Raw genomic sequence first — 26,502 nt, 5'->3', positions numbered from 1 at the left:
CTTGGGTATCTTAGCCTTCAGCACAAAGCAGGACCGCCTCAACCCAGTACACCATCACATATCAACATATACCATAACATTTAGTAGCTAGCATATACATGTAATCATACAGATCTAACAAATCCGTACAACATAGAAACATCCTATATACCAGGATACAGATCTAACTGATAGGTTGTTAGAGTTACAACTATAATGATCTAATAGGAAAAACATTTAAACAATTCAAATGATTATGGCACATGCAACCTAATAGGATCTATGTCTTTCACATATATACAACATACTATGAATTGGTATCCTATAAAACTTTCGTATGAAAACTAATTCATAAAAATAAGAAATATACCTTGAAGATAGTTATTGCAAACAATCATGAGTTCCTTCTTGAAAAACCCTTGGAAGCAACCACCACAAGTGTCGTCTCTCTAATGGTTCACACCAAAACCCTAGCAACCAAGGAGCTTGAAGAGAAAGAGGAGAAGAGTAGAAATTTTGGCCCTAAGCCTCTAAAGGAATGTCATGGCCAAAATTCTAATGCTAAGGGTCCTTATATAGTTGCGGTAGCTTGGTGTCAAAGCTAGGGTCTAAGGAGGAAACCCTAATCCATTTGCTTGGTGACCAAGCAGCCCATTCCCTTCTTTTAAAGGGCTTGGACAAAATTCCTAGGGCTTGCCCAAGTGATTTCCCTCCACCTCATCCAATGAGGTCCATAGGCTCCTTTCCTCAACTTTCAATAAATAACCGAATTGACCCTGCACTTTTAATTAATCCAATTAATTCCAATTAATTTCCCATTAATTATTAATTAAATAATACTATTTCCAAGTAAATTATTCTCATAATATATTAAAAAAATATTTATTTTGATTTCCAATTAAATTATTAACCATATAATAAATTAATCAATCAATCAATCTCTCTCTCTCTCTCTCTCTCTCTAAAAACTATCCTATTCAATTGCTAGGTTTGAGGGCAACCCAAAAGGATTGTGCTACTATGAATTCAAGTTTATACCAATTATAGTTATGGGCTTAGACACCCAATCCAACAGTCTCCCACTTGGATAAGTATGTAACTATAATTGCCAGTATAACTTCCAAACTAATCAACCAATTGTAGCTTCCAAAGCGGTTGTTGAACTATGACCCAGTCAGTTACGTGTCCTAAGATAGGTGATCAAATATTCCTCTGTTCTACAAGATATCGTAAGGACATGAGACATGGATTCTAATTAATCTCATTGTCCAAAATTTTGTTTCCTGATTTCTGATTTGATGACGTCATAAGACTTCTAATCGAACACATCAATTGAGTCTTGGCTAGGCCTAGCACTTAGAAGTCAACTCCTAATCACTAAGGTGCCTAAAGATATTGTTTTTCCTGTTACGGCAAAAGGAACGAATAAACTTTGACTTATATGCTTGCATTATTTACTTATAAAATCATGCACAACAATACGTTTTATAACATCAAGTTACTGATGCGTTTACATATTATCAATGCACAACTGACTCATAAACAACAACTCATATATCTTCGTTTCAAGAATATAAAATATTTTCATCTCAAAATTACTCGTGATAAAATCCATGAAGTAATTCTCTAAGTGTGGGTTTATCCAATACTTAAAATTTCCATGTTCCAAGTGATGGGTTTGATCCATAAGAACATTCTTATGTGCACATGAAAACCCTACTTCTTGGATCTATGTTTCTCTAACGAACATGTTTTTCATCCAAGACTTACAAACCCTAAATCTATGATATACAATTCGAAATTGACAAGACAAAGTAGATCTAAATGATTACCTTTTTCTTGGAAGCTTGAATCTTGTTATCCTTGGAGGTTAGAGTCGCAATTGTCACTCCTCTAATAGATTACCAAAACCATGAAGCAAGAGGATGATATGGAGAGAGGTTGAGGGTACAAAATCAGCTCTAGGAACTCCTTAGGGTTTCTGGTAGCCGATTTCAGTTAGCCCTGGGTCCTTTAAATACATGAGCTGCTAGGGTTACAGCCTGAAACCCTAATTGAATTACTTAGGCCTTAAGCAGTCCAAGGATCCTTCTAGATTAGGGCTTGGATGATTTCAAGGAGCCCATGCACCTTATTTTCGTCCACCCCATGATCCATTAGGATCCACAGCCCAAAACCAACTATCACACAATTGACAGTTCTAGTCCCCTTTATTTAATTAATCACTTTTAGCCACAAAATTAATTCATAATTAATTCTTGTCTAATATTAATTAAACTATATGATTTCTCTTTTAATATATTAATCATATAATATATTAATAAATAATAATAACCTCTTTATTCATAAATCATCCTATCATGTTGCTCTGGTGAAGGTAACCCAAAAGGACCATGCACAACCGGGTCAAGTACTTACCAAATATAGTTATGGGCTTAGAAACTAATCCAACAGTCTCCCACTTGGATAAGTTTAGTAACTATAATGTAAGCATATTGCGATTAGCAATTATAGCTCCCGAAGACGCTGTCAAACTCTGATCTTATCAGGAACCTGTCCTTTAGATAAGGGATCGTATATCCCTCTGTTCTAGATATCGTGTGGACAATCACATGGAACATAGTCATACTTGTTGTCTAGCATTTTGTTTTCTTGATCTCAGATTCATTTGACATAGAACTTAATTGAACACATCATTTGACATACTTATTGTCCAGCAATTTTTTTTCCTGACCGGGCCCGACACATAAGTCAAATCAAATCATCGATGGGCCCTGATATCGCTGTTACCCTCTTAGGATAAAAGGAATAGATAAACTTCGACTTATATGCATTTACTATTCACTAATCAAATCATACACAACAATGCGTTTTATGACATCAAGTTACGGATGCATTTTCGCATTATCAATGCACAACCAATCAACCAACAATAAACCATATATCTAGGTTTTAAGACCATATGATATTATCGTCTTGCGATCACTCATGATAAATTCCATGAAGTGATTCCAGCAAGCGTGGGTTTATTCCAATGCTGAAAACTTGTTCATAAGCACTCATGAACGTTGTAGCAAACCTTTGCTATGTCTAATACCTTTTAGACAATCTACACACCTATTCATGACAGTCTTCATTCATACCTACTTCCAACATATGAACGACTGTGGATTGTTTGAATAAGTTGTGTTGGGAACTAGATGTTGTGTCTTGGGCTCATTTATTGTTAGCCCAGTTTTGTAACCGGTTTGGGCCTGTCCAACCATGTTTTATTTTATTCTAGGGTTTTAGTATTTAAGGTGCATGCATGCATCCTTAGGATTAAGCTTTTGATTTTATTATTCATCATAGCATTGTAAACGCTAGCTCGCCTCTATAGTGGAAGTTCTTAATCGAGCTCTACTGAGGCGTGACTACATTTGAATCATCAGCATTATATTGATTCTATCTTGTGTTCATTGTCTTGTTTGATATAGTTTTTCGTTCTTCATTGATTAACCTGTAAAAGATCTAAACGATCTAGAGATTATATCTCATCAATTGGTATCAGAGCAGGAGGCTGTGTAATTCATACACATCTCTTTTGTTGAAGAAGTTATTAGGGTTTTTCGCATTGATTGATATTAATTGAGCCGTTATTCCTCATTGGCGTATCTTATTAATTGTTGATCTTGCCCTAACGGTAAATTACAAGTCTGATCTTAAATAGGTTATCAATCAAACATCATCACAATGTCTATGGATGATTCACAATCAAATCCGATCAATATCTCCAATAGTATTGGATCGACAAGAAGAATACCAATCCTGTACACCCAGGATTATGAAGTCTAGACGCATCACTTCGAAGATTATGTAATTGGTTCAGAAGATAATAGGTATTTGATTTGGGAAGCAATCACAGTTGGTCCGTTTTCTCACTCAACTCGTGAATGATGTGAAAGACATTCCTCAAGACGAGAAAGAGAAGTTTCAATGCAACATTAAAGCTTTAAGAATGATTAGGTTTGCTTTACAATAGGACACGTTTCGATTGGTGAGTTCATGTGCTACAGTGAAGGAGATATGGGATAGGCTAAAGGAATTATATTCTACTGATGAAGATCTGGAGCATTCGATTCAAACTCTATTAGTTTCTGAATTTGGTGACTTCAAATAGAAGCCCGAAGAGAAACTGTGACAACCCGAAGTTATTCCATCGCCGTAACCCGTTCCACCCATAAAACCCGTCTTTTACAAATCGATCCGATCTCGTTTTTGGGCTAAGTTATTTAAATTAATATGCTTATTTTAATCTCATGAGTGTCCAACCCCCTTAGGAACTTATGAAAGTGGCCCAAATTATTTATTTAAAAATTTTCAGAATCATTTCCGCCGGGTAACGACAACTTAATCGGGTGCGACCAAAAGCCCCGTTTAACGTCGTTATCGGGTAGAATTCCTCCGTGTCCCAAACCCGAATCATATATAAAGTGAAATGAGCCTCATTTGAAGCTTTTCACTCTCTCTCTCTAACCTCTCTCCTCAAACCAAAGAATTAGGTCCATAAATCATCAAATTAAGGCTTCAATTCATCAAGGTAACTACCCTAACTCCTAGTATAACATCTTTAGCCTTCAATTTCGAGTTCAAATCATGATTTAGGACCATCAACATGTGTTTACGACCCTGGAATGCTCTTGGGCCGTGAACACACTTAAAGGGGGTTTTTGAGCCTTAAAACCCTTCCAATCCACCTTTGGAGCTTAGATATGGCTAAATGACTTAAGGGAACGGACTTAGAACACCTTGAATCCAAATTTTGAGGAGTAAACATGAGTTTACTGCCCAAGCACATGTTTGGGCCATAAACTCATATTCATGGGGAGTAAACTCAAATTTGAGTGTTAAATTGCCACTTAAACACACCGATAGCCTTGGGTTAAATTCTAGAGCCAATCACAATCGATTTAGGGGCCATAAACATGATGAAAACCTTCCTTTAGTAGCTTACGACATCAACCCCCCAAGAATGGGTTCCTGGGCCATAAACTCCTATATCTTAGCCAAATGGTGCCCTGAATTCATTCTAAGGCTCGTAAAATTGGTTTGAATCACATATGATTAGTCTAAAGCCACAAAATCATGTAAGGAATGGTCACATAGGAGATTACGGCCGTAAACTCCTAGTTTACAGCCGTAAACTCCATTTGGTAATGTTCTTGATGATTAGATCCATTCCTAAGCCTTAGATTTAATCATAACAACTTTTCCCAAGTGTTATTTGACCATTTGGCACCATAAAACCCTCCAACCATGAGTTCACGGCCGTGAACTCATGTGGTCATAGTCTTAGGGCTGTAAAATCCCTAAGGAGTTTACTCTTGAATAGAAAACTCATTATCCGAGCCCTATACGTCCATAGATGCCACCCGGGTTACTCCAAACACTTGATTTGAAGTGTTTTTGCGTCTTGGAGTGTATAATCATATCTAATTAGTGATTCAAAGTCTAATTAGATACATTTGTATATCATTTCATATTACATAGGAACCTCACGCGTTATCAAGCCCCGAACTGACACTTAGCATCCAAGACAACACGTTCCTCGACTGGTGAGTTTATACCCCTACATCTTTTTCCGTGTTTTTCAATGTTTTCAGGGGGGAATACAAGCAAAATATAAATGTTTTCAAAATCTAAAACTGATGTATTTCTATAAATATCTGGAAAACTTTTATATATCTTTACCCCTTATGTATTATTCGGAGCGTAAGGGATGTTTTATTGAACATAAGTACATGGATTTCAATTACAGTATAAGTAACAATCAAATTATTATGGGAATAATTTGGGATCTTTAGTTATTGTTTAACGAGCTCAGATTTATGCAAAGCTTTTAGATAAACTATGTCTGATTCAGTTTATCTCCGTTTAATTTAGAGTATTTTGCCAGATAATTTCATTGTACTTGAATGTTATCATTGTATTATGTTTCTAAAGGATTAGTATGTTTGTTAACGTCCGAAAACATCATGAGTAATTTAATACTAGCTTGTGAAATTCGTCATTACCCCTTGGGTTATCAGTAAATCCTCCCCGGAAGTGTAACCAGAGTCTCCTGGAGGGAGAGCGTGGAATTTGTGAATAGATCTGTTCGGGACTAACAATCCCACACCTTAACTGCTAGCTACAGTTACGCGGGCACACTTGGGGTGACAAATTCTGGATATCGTCCGACGTCTGACGAACGTCAAGGAGGTCTCGGTGTCGCATCAGCATGGTTACCAGACTCACAATACGTATTAATATAAGATTATTCACGGATTTGATTTTATATCTATTTTCAAACTATAGTATCTATATCTAGTGCGGGATGTTAATCCCATGGTTTTCAATCTATATCTAGTGCGGGATGTATTCCCATGACTTTTAATCTATAGTTTTTGTGTATTAAAACTATGTTATATCTAGTGCGGGATGTTAATCCCATGGTTTTGAAATCTATATCTAGTGCGGGATATTAATTCCATGGTTTTGAAATCTATATCTAGTGCGGGATCTTAATCCCATGGTTTTTGAATTTATATCTAGTACGGGATAGTATTCCCATGGTTTTCAATCAATATTTTTATGTATTAAAAATATCTACTATTATACTGGATGATAATTCCCAGTGGTTTTTCAATATATAGTTTTATGTATTAAACTATACAGTGTGGTATTTAACTAAAATTTACTTTTAGGAAAATAAGGGTTTCTCATGGGATAACAAACTGTACATAACCGGATCGTATAATAGTCAGATAACTAAACTATACTTATAAGAAAATATGGGATTTTCTTGGATAACAAACTTTTCGGAAAACCAAAGGAAACTTGTACATTTTCAGAAAACAAACCTCTTATGAACTCACCAGCTTTATGCTGATTTTCAAACTACTTGTATTCTCAGGTCCACATTAGACAGGTACCATCGATCCTTTTTGGCGAAGACGGAGTACGTAGAAGACATGTCTGTACTTTTTTTTATATGATATATATATATATATATATATATATATATATATATATATATATATATGACACTTGTAATACTTTGATTTCAAACAAATGTAATGATTCTATGTAATGTAATGATTTGTGTTTACTATGCTTACTATGCACATTGGTTGTGATATTCATGATGTCCTCCGCCCCGGAACGTTTCCGCCTTCGGTTTCGGGGTGTGACAGATTGGTATCAGAGCCCTTGTTTATAGTGTACTAGTATACCAAATCTTACATGGTATAAGACTATAAACACTATGGGGCCTAAGCGCTCTGAACTAAAAGTATACCTTAAAATATAAGTATTTTCAAAAGTATACAAGTATACCAAACCGTCGAAATCCGTAACTACAAGTAGAACAAAACATAAGTAAATGGGTGTTGTATGCCGCGGTTAAACCTGGGCAGTTATGTAGTCGTGTCTAAGATCAATATAGCCTGGCCAACTATATTCATTCGAGACACGGCCAACATGTGTCTGGGAGTGACTGTGGTATGCGGCATGCCTAAAACTTACCCAATACCCAAAACAACGAGTCTTTGTCACAGCGAATCATGAAATACTATGGGAGTATTTCTCGAGCCAAATCTGTTATAGAAATCCTCATTCCAGCATTGCTCCTCAATCATTCCTTTAGCGATAGTTTATCTGTTTTGATAACTTTTTCCTGCTTTATCGCTTAATAGAATTCTATATCTGTCTTAATGAGATATCCCCTGTTCCATATCTCTTGATTCAATTCAGAGGACTTATGATCCTCTCTTTCCTGATCTTTTTAGATCAAGATGCCTCCAAGAAAGAGACCCAGCTCAAAGAACAACAACAACCATCCGCCACCACCTCCTCCCCAATTTGATCCTGTGATGTTCCAGGCAGCTGTTACTGCCGAAGTGGCAGCCGCCATGTCCCAAATGAACCCCGACGGTTTAGGAGGTGGTCCCCAACCTCAAAACCAAGATGATAGCCAAGGACACCGGAAGGAGTGTTCCTATAAGGACTTTATGAATGCGAAACCCACATCCTTCGATGGCACTGGAGGTGTCATTGCCCTAACCCGATGGTTCGAGAAAATCGAATATATTTTCGAAATCTGTGCCTGCTCTGAATCGGATAGGGTGAAGTTCGCTGCCTGCACGTTTACCGATATAGCCTTGACTTGTTGGAACGGCCGAGTCAAATCCTTAACTCTACCTGTAGCTAATGCTATGGGTTGAGAGAACATGAAGGATCTTCTTCTTGCCGAGTACTACCCACGGGGCGAGATGCAGAAAGTAGAACACAAACTCTGGAACCTGAAGATGAAGGGTTCCGATATCGTCACTTACACTTCAAGATTTGATGACTTGGCGCTACTCTGTCCGGGAATGGTTGCCCCGGAGAGTAAGAAGATTGAGACATTTATCTGGGGGTTGACCCAGCCGACCAAAGGAAATGTCTTGGCTGCGAAGCCAAATACCTATGACAGTGACAAATGTCTGGCGCAAACCCTGATCGATCTCGAAGATAACCCTAATGAGGAGACCACCACTCCTGAGCTGGTTAAGAGTAGTGGTGGAAGTAAAAAGAAATTTCGGAATAAACGGAAGGCCCAAGGATCACAAGGATCCTCTAAGAAACAGCAAACGGTAGCAGTCCACACTGCTACTGCCCCTGCTGTTGTTTCTTCTGTTGGATCCACTACTCAGACTCCTACCAGCGGATATACCGGTACCCTTCCTTGGTGCAACAAGTGCAGCTACCATCACCGTACTCCCGGGCCATGTCGTGAAAGACTCTGCAACAACTGCGGCAAGAAGGGCCACCTTGCTCAAAACTGCAGAAAACCAGCCAAATTAACAAATCAATCTTCCGGAGCGGGCGTCGGTCAGGCCTACTATAATTGTGGTGAAGTGGGACACTTCAAGCGAAACTGCCCTAAGGCAGCAACATCTGGCAACACCGGGCAAGTCCTAGCTATAGGACAAAATGAGGCAGCCACCGACCCCACCATTGCCACAGGTATATTCCTCCTTGATAAATCTTATGCCTGTAATCCTTTTCGATTCTTGTACCGAAAGAAAATTTGCTAACTATCCATTCAGACACCGTTCTAAACTTAATCCTTCGTTAGTAACCGAAACGTGTACCGTCAAGTTGGCTAACCAGTGAGAAAGAGAACGCTAACGACATACCCGTAGGTTGTATCCTTAATCCGGACGATTATTCTTTCCCATTCGATCAAATGACAAACTTTTCATGAAATGCTTTGGTACTATCATTGGCATGTAATGACTGGGTATCATTCATGCTTTTATTCTTGGTTTCGAAAAGGTCGTCCGTCTAAATCTTTCCTCTGACCCAGTTCTCATGATCTTCGGCAACGAACCTAAATCCAAGCTTCGCATCACTTCATACATCAATACTTAAAAAGTTTCCCCGAAAGTAGTGCCATGCATTCCTCGTCCATGTGATCATCGGGAAACGGGGAGTCTGCAACTCTTTCCCTGATGTCTTTCCCGAAGATTTCCCGAGAATTCCTTCCGAACGTCTAGTCGAGTATCGCATCGACCTAATCCCTGGAACTATCTCGTAGCCAAATTTCCGTGAGGATGATGTGTCCAAGACAGCGGTTAGGACTCGATATGGTCACTACGAGTTAGTAGTGGTGCCCTTCGATCAAACCACTTTCCCTGGTCATGTAGTAAGAAAAGCAGTCACACCCGCGGACCTTTCCAAAAATCAAAGCGATGGAGACTTAGTCGGCAATGAAGATACCCATAGAAACCCGTCAATTCTTGGGTCCCGCCGACTATTATCATAGACCCACCTAGAAATTCCTTTCAGAATCATGAAACCCTTAACTATCCGGCCACATGAAGATGTACCCTCTTGTTGGAGCTTATGACCTGTTGAAGGTCTTATCCCAGAAAGGCATGATATGCTTTGGGAAGTGTGGAAAACTTCACCCGTGATACATCGAACTATTCGAAATCCCCGCCAGAATCGAAATCGTGAACTACAAATTTCGGCTATCTCAAGGACTTAGTAGTATCCATCCTGTCTTCCTCGTCTTGAATCTTTAGAAGTGCCTGCCCAACGAAACCCTAGTAATCCCTTTGATGAGATCGAATTCAACGAAAGTCTGAACCCTATGGAAGAACCATTTGAAATCGTAGATCGAGAGGTTAAACGTACGAAACAAGCCGTATTCCCGATAAGTAAAGGGTTCCCTGGAATGCCACGCAAGGACCCGAGTTCACTTGAGAGCATGAAGATCCGATGAAATAGAAGTATCCGTATCTCTTTCCAAATCCTTGAGTCGTATCTAAAGTTTGAATTTCGAGACGAAATTTCCTCTAACGGGGTGATAATGTGACAACCCGAAGTTATTCCATCGCCGTAACCCGTTCCGCCCGTAGAACCCGTTTTTTGCGAATCGATCTGATCTCGTTTTTGGGATAAGTTATTTAAATTTATATGTTTAGTTTAATCTCATGAGTGTCCAACCCCCTTAGGAACTCATGAAAGTGGCCCAAATTATTTATTTAAAAATTTTCAGAATCGTTTCCGCCGGGTTACGACAACTTAATCGGGTGCGACCAAAAGCCCCGTTTAACGTCGGTATCAGGTAGAATTCCTCCGTGTCCCAAACCCGAATCATATATAAAGTGAAATGAACCTCATTTGAAGCTTTTCACTCTCTCTCTCTCTAACCTCTCTCCTCAAACCAAAAAATTAGGTCCATAAATCATCAAATTAAGGCTTCAATTCATCAAGGTAACTACCCTAACTCCTAGTATAACATCTTTAGCCTTCAATTTCGAGTTCAAATCATGATTTAGGACCATCAACATGTATTTATGGCCCTGGAATGCTCTTGGGCCGTTAACACACTTAAAGGGGGGGGGGGGGGGTGGAGCCTTAAAACCCTTCCAATCCACCTTTGGAGCTTAGATATGGCTAAATGACTTTAGGGAACAGACTTAGAACACCTTGAATCCAACTTTTAAGGAGTAAACATGAGTTTACTGCCCAAGAACATGCTTGGGCCGTAAACTCATATTCATGTGGAGTAAACTCAAATTTGAGTGTTAAATTGCCACTTAAACACACCAATAGCCTTGGATTAAATTCTAGAACCGACCACAATCGATTTAGGGGCCATAAACATGATGAAAACCCTTCCTTTAGGAGCTTATGGCCGTAAAACCCCAAGAATGGGTTCCTGGGCCGTAAACTCCTATATCTTAGCCAAATGGTGTCCTGAATTCATTCTAAGGCTTGTAAAATTGGTTTGAATCACATGTGATTAATCTAGAGCCACAAAATCATGTAAGGAATGGTCACATAGGAGCTTATGGCCGTAAACTCCTAATTTACAGCTGTAAACTCCATTTGGTAATGTTCTTGATGATTAGATCCATTCCTAAGCCTTAGATTAAATCATAGCAACTTTTCCCAAGTGTTATTTGACCATTTGGCACCGTAAAACCCTCCAACCATGAGTTCATGGTCGTAAACTCATGTGGTCATAGTCTTAGGGCCGTAAACTCCCTTAGGAGTTTACTCTTGAAGAGAAAACTCATTATCCGAGCCCTATACGTCCATAGATGCCACCCGGGTCACTCCAAACACTTAATTTGAAGTGTTTTCGCGTCTTGGAGTGTATAATCATATCTAATTAGTGATTCAAAGTCTAAGTAGATACATTTGTATATCATTTCATATTACATAGGAACCTCGTGTGTTATCAAGCCCCGAACTGACACTTAGCACCCTAGACGACACGTTCCTCGACCAGTGAGTTCATACCCCTACATCTTTTTCTGTGTTTTTCAATGTTTTCACGGGGGAATACAAGCAAAATATAAAATTTTCAAAATCTTAAACTGATGTATTTCTATAAATATCTGGCTAACTTTTATATATCTTTACCCCTTATGTATTATGCGGAGCATAAGGGATGTTTTATTGAACATAAGTACATGGATTTCAATTACAGTATAAGTAACAATCAAATTATTATGGGAATAATTTGGGATCTTTAGTTCTTGTTTAACGAGCTTAGATTTATGTAAAGCTTTTAGATAAACTATGTCTGATTCAGTTTATCTCCGTTTACTTTAGAGTATTTTGCGAGATAATTTCATTGGACTTGAATGTTATCATTGTATTATGTTTCTAAACGATTAGTATGTTTGTTAACGTCCAAAAACACCGTGAGTAATTTAATAATAGCTTGTGAGATTCGTCATTACCCCTTGGGTTATCAGTAAATCCTCCACGTAAGTGTAACCAGAGTCTCCTAGAGGGAGAGCGTGGAATTTGTGAATAGATCTATTCGGGACTGACAATCCCACACCTTAACTGCTAGCTCCAGTTAGGCGGGCACGCCTGGGGTGACAAATTCTGGATATCGTCCGGTGTCTGACGAACGTCAAGGAGGTCTCGATGTCGCATCAGCATGTGTAACATCCGGAAATTCAGGTATTATATTTATTCATTTTATTCCAAGTTTTGTGGAAGAACTCGGCGATTTGGTGCATAGACTCACCGAGTAGAGACGCAAATCGTTATCCGGTGGATGGCTGGACTCGGCGACTCGCCCCGAGGACTCGGCGAGTCCACGCTGTTTAATGAAAGACCTAATTTGTCGGGTTTGGGGCCTATTTAAGGGGCCTTATGGCCGTCATTTGCGGCTACCAGACCCCTGAGAGAAACCCTATGTGAGCTAGAGCGATTGTAAGAGGAAAGGAGCCATTTCTTGATCATTTGTTAGTATTTGTGCAAACAGAAGAGGACCAAGACAAGAGGAGGATGAAAAGGGTTCTAATCCAGTGATTCCAGGGCTCAGAGACTTCATTTTGAGGTATTCTTTTGACCCTTCTTCAGTTTATGGTGTAATTCCTAGAGTTAGGGCTTTTCGGCCCTTTTAGAGGAAGGTTATTGAGTAATTGGTCCCTTCTCGTGTTGGTGCTGTAGATCTGGACCCAAAGAGGTCCAGAGACCATTTTCCCTTCAGCTTTATGATTTTTATTGGGGGTTATGAGCTTTGGATGTCATTTTAGTGGTCATATCTTCAAATAAGGCCTTTAAGCCTTTGCATGAGCACCAAGATGTTAGCTTTACGTGATTGTCATGCTTGGGGAGGCCAGATACATGATTGTATGGGACGGATCTGGCCTCAGAAGTTGATTTGAGAGTGTGCATGGCATGAACTCGCCGAGTCCCAAGAACAGACTCGGCGAGTAGTATGAAGGTTGCCCATTAATCATTCAGTGAGTGGACTGCCGAGTTGGGGATGACTCGGTGAATCAGAAGGGGATTTGAGGACTGAAGTTCAAGGCTGTACTCCCCGAGTTGTTCTTGAAAGTCGGCGAGTTGATTCGAGGTGGCCTCACGATTCATGCCTAATGTGACTCGTCGAGTTTAGGGAGGGACTCGACGTGCCAAGCGGGACAAAGAGTTAGGAGTCATGTGTGTACTCGCCGAGTCACCGGAGTGCACTCGGCGAGTTGGGTCAAAGTTTAACCGTTGACTTTTGTTGACTTTTAGGGTTTGGTCAACAATGGAGTCTTTGAGTCAAGAGGGGGGTAAAATAGTCTTTTACCCTTCTGAGGGTGACAATAGAGGGTCGAGTCTATCCTCGAGTGTTATATTTATGAGGATATTTACTTTGTGTGAATAGGCGGAGGCTAGGCAATACTTCTACCGAGACAGGAATTTACGAGAGTCTGAGGTGAGTCTTCTCACTATACTTTACCTTGAGTAGGTAATCAAAGTTATGTGATATAGTGTTGTATGCTATATATATATATATATATATATATATATATATATATATATATATATATATATATATATATGATGTGTTGCACTGCAGTATTCTATGTGATTTATGTTGTGCATGCTACAGAGTTAGAACCGGAAGGTTCATAGAGATAGAACCTGAGGGTTCATAGAGTTTGGGTGCACGGACCCACAGAGTTATGGCCTCGAGTGGCTAATATGTGTTATATATGGTATTTTGGGGAAACTCACTAAGCTTCGTGCTTACAGTGTTATGTGTTATGTGTTTCAGATACTAGTGAGGATCGCGGGAAGGCGCCGGCCTGATCAGCACACACACGGGATTTTTATGTTACGAGATCTTGGGATTGATATATGTTAGGAATTGAGTTTTAAACAATGATGTTTTTATGAGTAATGAATGAATTATGTTTTTATAAAATGCGAAAAATTGTTTTGAAATTTACGGTGTTACAAGTTGGTATCAGAGCCTTGGTTTGAGGGATTCGAGTACACCTTCGGGCGTATTTGAACTCAAACTGAGGATTTGAGAAATATTTTCAAAAGAGAACCAAGTTTTCTAAAAAGAGTAAAAGATTTTTGGATAACGCAGAGCAGAGTCGTGTGTACGATCAGTTAGCGCCCAAACAATGATTTCCCAAAATACCCTTATGTTATATGCTTATGAGATTGATGTGATGTATTCTCGTGCTAGAGTGGGCTAGGTATTCCTATTAGGACTTGAGTGGCCTGATTTGTGATGCCTTAGCCTAGGGGGAGGTGAGCTGCTATGAGATGCTTGAGAGTGAGTAGGTAGCAGTGACGAGCTTATTAGAGATCTGTTAGAGAGTGGATCATGCATAATAGAGTACTTGGGACTTAGGATCCTAGGAGGAGGACTTGGGGTGTATACTGACACGGTGTGGATGGTAGTATTGGGCCCGTACTACTGAAAACACTGGGATGGTGTACAGTTCAAGTAAGAATCTTCGGAATGCCAGGGATCAAGGAGGGATGAGTTGTCGAGTACGAGTATGCTCGAGTGAGTTTCTAATATATTGTATGTTGTATTTCAGAGGTAGATCATGGTGAGGACACGTCATGCGCCAAAGAGCAGCGAGACTAGTGATGAGGAGATCCGCCGGATCATCCATGAGGAGGTGGCTGCGGCCATCAGGGCAGAGATACCAGAGATGTTCGGGTTTATCAAGACCATGCTGATTGAGACTTTTGACGAGCTTTACGCCGCTCTTTCTGAGGCTGCTGTTGCAGCGGCCACCGCAACCGTTGTCGCCGCTAGGCCGCAAGGGGGTGACTCGTTGTTGTTCAGGGAGTTCCGCAACACGAAGCCACCAGAGTTTGATGAGATGCAGGATCCGATTGTAGCGATGAGATGGGTATCTGACATTGAGGGGTGTTTCTATACATGCTCATGCCCGGAGCACTTGAGGGTTCGGTTTGCACTAAACCAGCTTCGCCTGGGGGCGAAGGACTGGTGGAAGTTCACGACAGCACACTATTCTCCAACAGAGCTTGTTGCGGTGACCTGGGAGAGGTTCACCGCCATGTTTCATGATGAGTACGTACCCCCGGTGGAACGGGATCGGTTGGCACAAGAGTTTTTAACCCTCAAGCAGGGTACGGAGTCTGTTACGGTTATTACCAGGATGTTTCATGAGAGGACGATGTTCTGCCCTGAGCACTGTTGGGTTTTGAGCAATCTAACACTCCTAAGTGTACATGCAACCCTAAATACCTTGGATCTATGTTTTCTCTATTATACATGCAAATATCAACTTTCCAAGGTATTGTTCTATTCTAGCATACAAAAATTTGAATAACACAAGTTAGAATAACATACCTTTTGTTGGTTCTTGTCTTCATGAAGCTTGAGTGCCTAGTGCCCCAAGTGTGACACCTCAAATGGTTCACACAACACCAAATACATTTGGAATAACTTGAGAGAAACTTGAACACTCCATGAAATCGTTTAGCCCTCACACTCACACATAGTGCATGATTTCTTGAGCCATGGGATTCTTTTATATGGTGGCTATTAGGGTTACACCATGTAGCTCATGACTTTACCCATTCCTTATGCTCCATGGATTTTAACCTCCATGGGTCACCCCATGGACTTAGTCCAACATAAGGAATCTTGGATCACAAGCCCACATATATAAGAATGAATGATTTACACAATCAACCCATATATTTAATTAGTCTCGTTTTGATCACTTAATTAATTCCAAATTAATTATTGATCAATACTAATTAAATAACCTTATTAATATATTAGAACTTATAATATATTAATAAACCTTAAGTGTTATTTCTCTCATTTTAGTCTATCAAGTGCATGATGCCATGCAACCCAAATGGACCATGCCAGGTCGGGTCAAGTCTTACCAATTATAGTTATAGACTTAGACATTAATCCAACAGTCTCCCACTTGGATAAGTCTAAAACTATTATTGCAAGTATGACTTCAGAACCCGACTAGCAATCGTAGCTCTCAAAAGCTTCTGTCGAACTCTGACCTTGTAGATGAACTCTGACCTTTGTCAATGACTTGTCCATTAGATAAGTGATCATATATTCCTCCATTCTAGATATCATATGGACTGAGACATGGATTATAATCATTCTCTCTGTCCATTTGTTGTTTCCCGATTTCTGATTTATGATGACTGACTAATTGAACAAATCAAATCAGTCCTGGCCCGGCCGAGCACTTCCATTTGTCATCATCAAATCATTGAGGGGCCCACAGATATCGCTTTTATCCCGAAGGTAAAAGGAATGGATAAACTTCGACTCATATGCTTGTACTAACTATTTGTTGAATCATACACAAAGGCACGTTTTATAACATCGAGTTACCAATGCGTTTACGTGCAATCAATGTATAACCAACTCATAGTCAACAACTCATATCTCTAGTTTTAAAGAATATAAGATATTATCGTCACATGATTCACTCGTGATAAAATCCATGAAGTGAATCCAAATGAGCGTGGGTTGAATCCAATACTCAGCCCTTATGAGTACTCATGAATGTTGTAGCAACTATTACATTGTCTAAAGCACTTTAGACAAATCATACAAGCCAAATTCATGACAGTCTTGATTCATATCTACTTCCAACATATGACCGACTGTGGATGGTTTGAATAACTTGGTCATTCAGGAGAGTGATCTAGTTATTCTGGAAGTCAAAATATGCAAAGTGAAACACAAAATAATTCTAGTCCTATATGGCCTCAACACTTTGAGCGTAAATAAAACACCTTTTATCTAAGCACCATATTGATCACTCTTTATTCATGTTTCGATTAATCAACTTAATACTTGAATTGAAACAATAGTGATGCGATGCTCCAAGCATGCATACTATGTTTCTCTAAACAATAGCTATGCCATACTCCAAGTATGCACACTATGTTTACATATGGCCATCTCTTTGTGAAATGTATATCAATTGAACATGACCTCAATGATTTTCATTTCACAATCCCAATCCTTATTGTAAATGTAAGAATACCAAGTTCTTGTCATTTATCGTAATTTATGCAATGATCCTCTTGTAATGATATTCACACAAGTCACAAAGACTTGGCAACAAATATTACAAAGTATTCCAATGGAAAGCAATTCCATGGAGATGAAGTCTCAAATTCAAAGTACATTCCTTTGAACATCCTTCTTTGCATTAAGTTCTTTAATCTTACATAGATTCAAAGAATAACTTCCACCTATGGAAACAATTCCATATTCCCATGTTGACCATCACTTTTGAACAAGAGTTGCCTCTTTCCAAAATATGTCAATACGATCCTTACTCTATAATTCCAATTGTCCATGAGTAACCAAACTTTGGAAAACCCCAAATTGTTCTCGACAATTGCTTAATCATCTTAGTCATATCCAGTTCTTATCCCTTTCCCCTTCTTAACGCCCTAAGCATCAGGAAAATTTAGAATGGATGAATATACACATGCAATCGATCCTATATCCGAAGCATATGGGATACGATTCATGCTATAAAATTTTTATTTTCGATGTTCTCATAATTCGAACTATGAAGAGGGATGTCGTAATCATAATCGAATCTTGAGAAAGCAACATATATAGAAATTCCTTATGTGGAACCATTCCAACATAACATTCATATATATTCTTGACTAAAGTTGATTAAAATCTCAATCTAAGCTTGTAGAATTGAAATGAAGTATAAATTTCTCTCCCTTAATTATAGTAAAACAACTTTTTCAAAGCGAGTTGAAACTTTTTGTCTTCTATAATTAACATTGCTAACTTGCAACATAATCATCATGCTCCCACTAGCATAATGATTATTATCTAACTAGCATAACACTTTATGCTCCCACTAGCTTTGACATGTACCTAGAAATCAGTCAAATTTCTGATACTAGATTGCCTTGATAAGACTTTATCAAATCATACACCTGGAGTCTAACCCTTTCCTTGGATAGCTCACATGTGAGTCTAAACCTTTTCCATTCTCATTAGTTAGTGTGCCGGTTAACCACACACGCTCCACTAACGACATGAGAATGCGAACTTCACACTTGCTATCCACTTAAATCTACTTAGTGAAAGAGTTTCCTCACCATTATTTTCATGAATCAGAGAGAAACCTTATGACACTTAGATTTTGATGGTGTATGTGTTCCTATCCATGTGAATTTGACATAACCATAATCACACGACAAAGTTAATGACAAATCCAAATTCATATGGACTGAACTTGTGCAGTCTTAATTTCTTGCCACCTGGCAGCACAAGGGCCTACCATTGCTTCCAAGTTGTTATGCAACCAGTTGAGAACTCTCAGAACTCCAATGCAAAACCAACTTTAACTGGAATGGGCACAGAATATGTCAACATGATAGGTTACAAACCTCAAGTCGTGGTCTAGTGATTAACAAAATTCTTGATTAGTTCTCGAATCTATCTTAAGATCCTTTTAAGACTCCCACTGACCACTTGACATATAAGATTCTCTTTGTCAAGAACCATTCCTTGACAAAAACAAATATTCAAGAGTTAGTGCAGATTCTTATCAAGTTAATAACTTCTCACAATTGGTCTTAGTTGGTCTTTGTTTTATCCAAAACATCACAACTTACCAATTTCAAATGTACAAGAGTAAGAACACATTTTACTCTACATTTAACAAGTGTTTTAAACCTTTCTTAAGATTATGTCACTCAAGGCTTAATCTTGGAGTATGACTCTAAGATTTAATTTTTGGAACGAAGTATAATTTATCTTTTGATCTAACCATTTCAACAATTCACGATTCCTCTCCTTAGCCAAACAAAATGAACTTAGGTGTCCTTAGAGGATCAATTGTGACATGGTTTCATAATCACTAAGATAATCATAAAACAAGATACTCAAGTACTCTCCCATCTCTTCAGATTAGAGAAACTTTTATCTTTCTGCCTTATTTGATTCTTCTTACTCATTATGTTTATCATTGAAACTTCTCCAATGATCCAGAACTATACTTAAACTTGTAAGTATAACCATATTTACTAAACTTTAGTAAATCATAATGAATAATCTTATCAACTTTGTGGTGGACTTGATCAGCGCACACCCAAGTGTATCCGATCCCTTTGTCCTTCACTTGATTCACATGTACATGTGAACAAGGAATTATACTTAATTTCCTAAATATATATAAAAAAATTCTCATGATCATACAATACAAGTTGCATGATTCCAAGTTTCTATCCAACTGAAACTTAGGTGATGAGAATCTTTCCTTATTTGGTAAATTATGACACTTCCACTAATGAAATAATCAAATCCATTTACCCATATTGCTTATCAATGGAAACATATAATCAACAATTTTTCACAAATGCCATTGTAAGGATACTTAAAACAAATAAAATCAAAACCATTTTTCTTTTATTTTAAAACTTTGCGGAAAAATTTATACTTACAATCCATATGGAAAACTTGTTGTTATCTATTCCTAAGCAATATATCATAACTCTTAAGTAACAACTCAAAATTCTGATCACCGAACAATGCGATCGAAATCCATCTTCGCGATCAGAATCAACATATACTTCCTTTAAGTTTCTTCACCTTTTCTTTGATTCTTAAAACATCAACATGTGACCTCTTCACATTATGTAATAAGAATCTCAGAATAGAAACTTAATAGAGTTAGATAATGGACTTTACCTGAAGTAGAGTCAAACCTATTGACTTTACCATCCTTAAGGTTTTTAAGGTAAATTTGGCAGCTTCGCAACCAATGTCTTTCCTTTGGCAACAAAATCATATGGACTTTTTGGAAACGGTACATGTGACAATCACAGACTTAAGCTTTCTGTTTACCATTTGGTCAACCGAGTTGAATATGGCCGATCCCTTTCCATTGGGAAGAGAAGGTTTTTCCTGGACCTCCAATGTCACCATTTTCAATGTCAAAATAGGTTTGGAAAGTAGATCTTCCAATCCAATTTGCTTTACTAATGCTCCAAATCACTGTTGATTTAGCATCATCAAGCAAATGGGTAAGATCATTAAGGGTCTTGTCGCGACCTGTCATCAGGGAGTGACTGAAGAACCAAGTCAGCAGCCAGCTACCTCGAGACTTCGACACCCGACTCTCCCGACTTGTCAATATGTGGCTTAATCCCCAAGATCTAAGCACATATAGACTTTGATTGCCAATAGGGATTGAGTAACTTAGAACTTATCAAGTCTTAAAACTTGTGGGATAGGGAGATTTATTGGAGGAGGTGGATGAAGTGAGGTATGATTTCTAATCCCACAAATGCCCAACAAAGGGATTGATCTTTCACCTTGATTGCCATTTGGGATATCATCTTCATTAGGAAGCTAGTTCCTAAAGATTTGGGAAGACCATAGCTGTCTAAACTAGACATCTATGATGGGAGAAATTCAAGTTAGTTGATTTAAAGTCCTTAATATAACACCCAATATGAAATATTAAGGCTAGGACCCAACAACCTATTTATAACTGGAAGAGGGATGCCGTAATCCAAATTATAAAATAGTTGAAGGTAGGTAAATGACGATTTACCAATTTCCACCATGAAAATGAAATATTTTATTATTAGGTTTTATTGGTTTTAAAACTCCTAGATCTTTTGAGATACATTGAACTTTTCAATGGCATGTTTGAATCTCGATTGTGCCCTCTCAAATTTGTGACTGGGATGCCGAGGATCACAAACAAGGTGTGAATAACCATACAAATTGAATTGGTACCCTTAACAATATTACCTAATCGATGTGCCGGTTAACCACACACGCTCCACTGATCTATAATAAAGTCAAGTTACCCTTTGCCACTCTTACTAGTCCATGTTAGTGTGCCGGTTAACCACACACGCTCCACTAACGACTTGGTAAGGTACAAAGTGTAATTTTATGGGCTAGCACCTTTTCACATTTTCCTAAGTAACTAAGATTGGGAATTTATAAGTGTTTAGTTACTTAGTATTTTTCATTATACTTTTAATGAACGGAGAATTATAGTCCATTCCTACCTGTTCGGCTAACGACCCTCCACCAGTCAAGGAAGCGGTGGGTGAGAGTGGACACCCATTAAACTGCCATTTTATAGGCAGTAACCTTATACCCCCTTATAGACCGGCTTCGTGAATGAGGCCTACTAACGGTAAGATTGACTTCCTCTTATACATATCTATATAATTATAATTATAATAATAGTATAAGGGTTGAATTTTAAACCTTTTAAAATTTCAATGTTCAATTTGGAATTAAAGTATACATGAGGAGTAACTTTTCAAATTCCAAAACTTGAGGGCAAGTTTTGAAACTATTTCAAGACACTTTAAATCATAACTTATGAGTTTAATGGTTCATTAAAATGAAGACTCTTCATTTTAATGTAACCCCTTATTCTTTAAAAACACTTTAAAGAAGTGTCTCTTCAACATCCATAACTTGAGGACAAGTTATGGAGTCATTAAACTATTTAATGGAAAAAAAACTCTTACATTTTATGTAACCTACAAAACTTTTATTAGTTTTTAAGATTCATCAATATGACTTTTCACATAACTTGAAGACAAGTTACAAAAACATATTTTATGAACTTCTTTTAGACTAATATGGATTGAAAACAACTAAAACATAATTTTTTTATTATCAATCTAAACTAACTCATAAATCAAGGAAACATAAAATTCTTGAAAATTCATAACTTGAGGACAAGTTATGAACTCCCTACAATTTTCAACAAGATCATGAATTATATCACCAAACAATATGCACACAATTCCTATGATCTAGCAAAATTCATAAGCATGATCATTCATAATTAACAATTTTCAAGAATAACATGAACACATATAAACTTGAAACTTTTATTATAGCATTGAAATTGGTTTAACATAATCATTACCACATTCAAAACAAGTTTTATAAGCCCAAAACAGTCAAAGGTAATGATTCTAGACCAATTCCAGCACCAAAACTCGAAAATATGCTGTCTGGGGGTCCAACTCGTCGAGTGCATGAACAAACTCAGCGAGTTGGATGCATTTTGCCTTGGACTCATCGAGTCCCATCATGGACTCGGCGAGTCTGCTCGGCAGACAGCACCAAAAGTCGATTTTTAAGCAGTTTAAGCAAGTACAACAAGAAAACAAGCCTAGGCTCTGATACCACTGTTGGGTTTTGAGCAATCTAACACTCCTAAGTGAACATGAAACCCTAAATACCTTGGATCTATGATTTCTCTATTATACATGCAAATATCAACTTTCCAAGGTATTGCTCTATTCTAGCATACAAAAATTTGAATAACACAAGTTAGAATAACATACCTTTTGTTGGTGCTTGTCTTCATGAAACTTGAGTGCCTATGTGACATCCCCAAAATCACGGCCAGAAAAGACCGATTTTGTTTATGCTTTATGAAAATTAGAGTACTTCGATTTATAAAAAGGTTGCGGAATGTGTTCCCAGAAAAACATGGTAAATACGTTATTAAAACATTTTCGAGGAAACGTATTTATTTCATTTTAAAACGTTTGGGATGTCATCGTTAATACCGAAACATAAGCATAAACAGAACTTACAATGATTTACACTAGTGATCTACATCTCTTTAAATCTCTCAGTGTAATGTCACTTCACTTCGTCACCTGTGATATACATAAACTGAGTGGGTCAGGTTGGGAAACCTGGTGAGTACATAGGGTTTTCAACCCACAATAATATAATTGTTATGTTTAATCATCAAACAATTAACCCCATTACCCATCCCCGCTATCTTCTTTACTCTTAAGGATTTAACCTAAGAGTCGTCTATCCTGCATTCGTTTATTCCGAAGTCCCTTACTTCCAGGGTTATAGGACTGGCACTAAATCCATAGCTGCCAATGTTCGTTCATAAAGCACTAATTCCATAGCTGCTATAGTCTATTCATCGGGTACTAAATCCATAGCTACCAGTCTTTATCTAATAGGTACTAAGTCCATAGCTACCAATGTTCAACAGGTACTAAATCCTTAGCTACCAGCGTCTAACTAATAGGTACTAAGTCCATAGCTACCAATTCCCAACAGGCACTAAATCCATAGCTACCAACGTCTAAAAGGTACTAAGTCCATAGCTACCGGTGTTCGTCTCATAGGCACTAAGTCTATAGCTGCCAATATATACTCACGTCATCTTCTATCTCTCATCATTCATCTACCCATCTCATACCCAACATATTCGTATATATAAAATACGTATACAGTTTAAATCCTTTAAAACATGTATAAAACGTTCATCCAACATAGACAGCAAGTATTCAGATAATATGCACACATAGCACGTAAAATACTTCATATCTATGTGTAAGATGAAAGGGACCATGCACTCACTTGAAAGGTGGTGAGTCGGCTCTCGGACAACACTTCGTTACTCTTAAAACAATTATCCCTTGACGAAACCTAGTATCATTACCACTAGAGTTTAGTCTAACGCTTGACGAGACTAATTTAATAGTCTAGCTATTATTACTATTATATAAGCGTTAAATAACACTCAATATAACTCATAATAATAGCCTAAATAATTATTTTAAGGTCCTAACAATGTTACTATAATTAAATAAAATCTATATTAAATATACTATAGGCGTAGCTCACTTACAGCGGGTTTTTATTAAAAACCGGGCTTCGCTGGAGCAGCGTTTCCGAGCCGAAAGCTTTTCTTCTCGGAGCCGTCGGGCGCTCCGGGGCTCTCTTCTCGTGCTAGGGAGGTTCCGTAGACTTGGGAGGGGTTTAGGGAGGCTAGAGAGAAATTAGAGAGAGAAAGAAAGGCTTATGGTGTGAAGAAAATATGAGGAGTTCACCCTTGTATTTATAGGAAGTGTATAGTAAAGTAGTCTCCAAGCTTCGTCCGTAACTTTTGCATACGAGCTCCGTTTTTGTCTGTCTTTTTACTGTTGAGTTCCTATTAATGAGATCTTCAACTTTCATTTAGACCTCGTTGGCTAATTCTCATTCTATCTCGGATTTACAAAACTGTATCAAATTCGCCGCGCTCGAAAAGTAGGGACTAAGCTTCGTCCATAACTTTTGCATACGAGCTCCATTTTTGTCTGTCTTTTTACCGTTGAGTTCCTATTAATGAGATCTTCAACTCTCATTTAGACCTCGTTGGCTAATTCTCGTTCTATCTCGGATTTACAAAACTGTATCAAATTCGCCGCGCTCGAAAAGTAGGGACTAAGCTTCGTCCATAACTTTTGCATACGAGCTCTATTATCGACGTTCTTTATATCCACGCGTTGGTATTTATGAGTACTACAACTTTCATTTAGATCCCGTCGGCTAAAAATCGACCGATCTAAAATTCAGATTTCGAGCTGTGCACTGCTATGCTAAATCTTAGAAAAATCATAACTTCCTCATACGAAGTCATATTTGGGCGTTCTTTTTATCGATGTTCTTAGTTTAACATATTCTACGACTTTCGTTTAGATCTCTAAGGCTAAATCTCGCTCTATCGTAAATTCACTATTTACGCTTCCCGGTATCGTGCTAGTTCCGTCGCGAAACTTCAACGGGTCATAACTTCTTCGTTATAACTCGGTTTTCGGCGTTCTTTATATGTACGAAAACCTTGTAAAATACTCTACAACTTGGTTAAGATTATTTATTCTAAATAATCTTTTGTCGAAAAGTCGTTTTCGACCCCTATTGCCTCTAATTTGACTAGCCCAGATTTGCGGGCGTTACAATTATCTCCCCCTTAGGATGATTACGTCCCGGAATCATCAACGAAACATGATCGTATAATGACTCCATACGTCATCTCTTCATCCTAGGTAATATTTATAACTTCTACAATCCTTCAATTCTATCTCTTAAACTCATTGATTGTAAGAGTACTCGATCGTGCACCTGCTCTCTACCTCAGGTTAGACTCCAAATTATGACCTTCAAGTCACAATCTCGATCCTTGCTGGATATGGACTTGAGATAAGTTCTTTTATTACTACTATAGATCGATGTGTCATATTCTAATGACCTATCATCGTATGTTGCAACACTTAGACTTAGGTCTCTTAGAGTTAAATTCTAAAACAGACTATGCCTTCCTTCATGTTCTAATGTGATATAATCACACTTTAACATTAGGCATTTCTAGCCACCAACTTCTTTAACAACGAGTGCGATACTTCTATTGATCGCTTTGATTTCAACCGTTTGGTTTAAGTCAGACGCTACATCAAACTTGGTTCTCAACATACTCATCGTAGTCGGACTCGATTCGATATGACCACTAGGGTCGTAATATCAACAATCTTCTTTGTCATTACCGAAACGATGGTAACAACACACTTGAATAAAACGAAATCAATTACTAGCTTCTTGGTAACCTTGTGACTTTCCCTGATCCAAGTGTGAGTCCTGTGCTTCCGGTAGTATAGGCCTCTACTACCATTCACACCTACTCATACTCGTCCCAAGTATTGTCTCGCAGTTTCCCAAGTCACCATGCAGCAAATCACACAATCATTCGACACATCAGATAACAAAACGAAGGTTTTATATTAATTCTTGAAACGATTACATAGGTGTTCAAGTTCACCCTAGACTATGCCTCTACTAGGCTACATCATAAAATACTATGGCTACTACATAACTTGCTCTTCTGATATGAAGTCCTCATCCGTGATTCCTCGCACGGTTTTCTGCTTCGTCGAGGATCATGTGAAATGCCCTTGGCCTTGGTGGCGTTTCTGGTCTTACTGCTTTATTTTTCTTTGGGCAGTCTCTGGACATATGCCCCTTGCCTCCACATCCGTAGCATACTTTATCATCATGTGTGCAGTCTTTGGAATAGTGGCCAGTCCTCCCACACTTGTAACAAGTCACTTCTTCATTGCACTTCCCACCATGCTTCTTCTTGCATCTATCACACCATCTTGCTTCACCTCCATCTGCTCCTCCAAGTTTTGAGAATTTTCTTTCCTTGTTCGACCTCGAAGATCCCTCAAACTTTCGCTTCTCTCCTGCCTTATCTTTTTCTAGACCCTTTTCTCTTATCTGGGCCTCTATGTTCTTAGCTACCCTAACAGCTGCTTTCAAGGTAGTTGCCATTTTGACCATTGGGCCAAAGTCAGTGGGCAGTCCGTTAGCAAACCTATCAATCTTGGAGAGTTCAGTAGGCACCAAGT

This window comes from Lactuca sativa, chromosome 5 (assembly GCF_002870075.4).
Source record: "Lactuca sativa cultivar Salinas chromosome 5, Lsat_Salinas_v11, whole genome shotgun sequence".
NCBI lineage: Eukaryota > Viridiplantae > Streptophyta > Magnoliopsida > Asterales > Asteraceae > Lactuca > Lactuca sativa.
Note: the sequence above shows the minus strand (reverse complement) of the source record.